Here is a 3138-nt window from a genome sequence, read left to right as displayed (position 1 = left end):
TACAGGAGCTATATGTTAAAAAGGGTAGTGGAATGAAATTACCTGAAAGAATGACTGCGATATGGAAGGGGAGACATGGGGTTTTCTGAGAAGAATCATGTGCATGATAGAAAAAATTTCAGAATCCCCTCCCCTGGTCAAATAATCGGCGGTCTTGAACAGCATATCGTGAACATCAACGGTTCCTTTAGGAGCTATCCCAATGGAAGCTAGCAGGGTGACGAGAAGGTGGTTCCTCCAGTAGGTGATTCTCCCCACCTTAAGCCTGGTCCACCAGGGTAAGGCCGATGGCTTGGCTAGATCCTCCTCTTTCACAACCTCAAAGCCTACCTTATTAGCGATCTCCGCAATGTCCTTGTAGCTCCTGAGGCCAGGCAAAGCATCGCCTCTTTCAATTCCTTGAATGACCTCCATGTGTTCAGGATTTTCAGCTATGTACTTGCCAGTCGTGACCCACTCGTAAGACACGTATAGAGATCCCGGTTTCAGCACGCGGAACACCTCGGCGTACACATCTTCCAGTTTTGGCGCGTGGCACGTCGCCTCTATCGAGTACGCGCCGTCGAAGCTGCTGTCTTTGAACGACATCTCCAGGAAGTTCCCGCATACGACTCGTAGAGCGAATCTAGCCCGGCTTTCTATTTGTGAAGGCGGGCACGGTTGACTTGGTACTCGTTGATGGTAATGCCAATGACGTTGGCCCGCGAGTGAGCCACAATAGAACACATGGGCCCACCAACGCCACATCCGACGTCCAGGATTCGGTCTCCCGGTTTGACTTCGATTAGATCAACGACCATCTCTTCGTGGAGGCGCGTCGCGTCCCGGTGAGATTTACCGCGAATTGAAGGAGAGAAGTGGAAGGATTGACCCCACCCCCATTCGTAAATATCGGTGACTAAGTTGTAAAAAGTATCGACAAAGTCTGGAACCTTCTCGGCGGTTTCGATCTCCTTTGGTTGCCTGAAGAAAGACCAATACTGTTTGTAGTTGTCCCGAACTTTATCGGAGGAGATGGAACCACCGGAGAGATCAACGGCACGCTTGCCCTTTTGCTTGGTCGGGCCTAAAAGGCAAACGAACCAGTAAAGACCGCAGGCAAGAAGAGCTCCTAGCCCAGCTTTCTATTTGTGAAGGCCGGCACGGTTGACTTGGTACTCGTTGATGGTAATGCCAACGACGTTGGCCCGCGAGTGAGCCGCAATAGCATGCATGGGCCCGCCAACGCCACATCCGACGTCCAGAATTCGGTCTCCCGGTTTGACTTCGATGAGATCAACGACTATCTCTTCGTGGAGGCGCGTCGCGTCCCGGTGAGATTTGCCGCGGATGGAAGGAGAGAAGTGGAAGGATTGGCCCCACCCCCATTCGTAAATATCGGTGAGTAAGTTGTAGAAAGTATCGACAAAGTCTGGAACCTTCTCGGCGGTTTCGATCTCCTTTGGTTGTCTGAAGACCAATATTGTTTGTAGTTGTCTCGAACTTTGTCGGAAGAGATGGAACCACCGGAGAGATCAACGACACGCTTGCCCTTTTGCTTGGTCGGGCCTAAAAGGCAAACAAACCAGTAAAGACCGCAGGCAAGAAGAGCTCCTAGCCCGGCTTTCTATTTGTGAAGGCGAGCACGGTTGACTTGGTACTCGTTGATGGTAATGCCAACGACGTTGGCCCGCGAGTGAGCCGCAATAGCACGCATAGGCCCGCCAACGCCACATCCGACGTCCAGGATTCGGTCTACCGGTTTGACTTCGATGAGATCAACGGCCATCTCTTCGTGGAGGCGCGTTGCGTCCCGGTGAGATTTACCGCAGATGGAAGGAGAGAAGTGGAAGGATTGGCCCCACCCCCATTCCTAAATATCGGTGACTAAGTTGTAGAAAGTATCGACAAAGTCTGGAACCTTCTCGGCGGTTTCGATCTCCTTTGGTTGCCTGAAGAAAGACCAATACTGTTTGTAGTTGTCCCGAACTTTGTCGGAGGAGATGGAACCACCGGAGAGATCAACGGCATGCTTGCCCTTTTGCTTGGCCGGGCCTAAAAGGCAAACGAACCAGTAAAGACCGCAGGCAAGAAGAGCTCCAGTACAGAAGAGCCCAAAAGAATCCATGAGACAGGGAGGTGACACTGAGATAAAGAGAGAGAATAAGTGAGGGACAGTGAGAAAAGAGCTACAACACTAGGCTTAAAAATCAAAAGTATAATCTACGAGAAGACGCGCTACTCTTGTATTCAATATTCGTTCAACATAATCACATGGAGGACATAGAACAAAAGTAACAGAATTATGCTTTACTATTTTACCCTTTTATCATACTATGATAGTTATCAATTATGTAATTTAATAAGCGTTTTAAATTTCATAAATCATTAAGTCATCTTAATGATTAAAATAAAGATTATTCTAAGAGTCGTAGGTTTGAGAAGCTAATGAGTAGACATGGTATTTTTCAGTTGTATTAGAAGATTTCACCAAGTCCATAACAGTTGGAAAAAAATGGAGATCCGTTAATAATACAAGGAAGAGCCCAAATTGGGTGCCCGACCAGTCCAAGTCTGGAAAATATCATAATACCTTTTAACAAAGACACACCACGTTGAAACGTTTTTAAAAAAAGATATGTAGACACCAATTTTCTTAAAAGATAGAACTAACAAGAGTTCATCTTCTAAGAGGACTCTTCTAACACCATATCTTTTAAAGCAACAACCACACCAACAAAGGTGCAACAACCGAGCAAGGAGTCTAGTTGCATTAGGATTCTATTGTTAGTTAGTTTTTTTCACTATAAATACATGTAATCATTCCCATTTGTAAGACACGATTATCATACGGGATTACGCACACACCAAAAAATACCCAAAGCAAATACGCAAGAAGCCCCAAAGATTCGCTTATAATTTTCAACAAAGAAATAAAAGAGGTATTTTTACCTATATTGCTTCGATTCTCGCTTGCATGTGGCTTGTTTCACTTCTTCTTTTCCGTTTTTACTTTGAAAAGGCTGATGAACACAAGGGAACTGAGATCTTTTCTCTTAGATCTACGCTTCCCCGAGGCTTATTTTGAAAAATCGGTTTGATTTTCGGTTAAAAGAGGGGAAGAGCTTTTTAAAAATCTATATTAGTCCCTTTATTTAT

General features: G+C 45.8%; 1 pseudogene; it reads right to left on the bottom strand.

The window, feature by feature from the left end:
* LOC120136982 lies at positions 1 to 2185 on the bottom strand (annotated as a pseudogene).
* Between the last annotated feature and the right edge of the window lie 953 nt (positions 2186 to 3138).

The sequence above is a fragment of the Hibiscus syriacus genome, unplaced genomic scaffold (assembly GCF_006381635.1).
Source record: "Hibiscus syriacus cultivar Baekdansim isolate YM2019G1 unplaced genomic scaffold, ASM638163v2 tig00110646_pilon, whole genome shotgun sequence".
In the NCBI taxonomy this organism is placed as follows: domain Eukaryota; kingdom Viridiplantae; phylum Streptophyta; class Magnoliopsida; order Malvales; family Malvaceae; genus Hibiscus; species Hibiscus syriacus.
The sequence above is the reverse complement of the archived record's forward strand: the minus strand, read 5'-3'. Positions and strand labels throughout refer to the sequence as shown.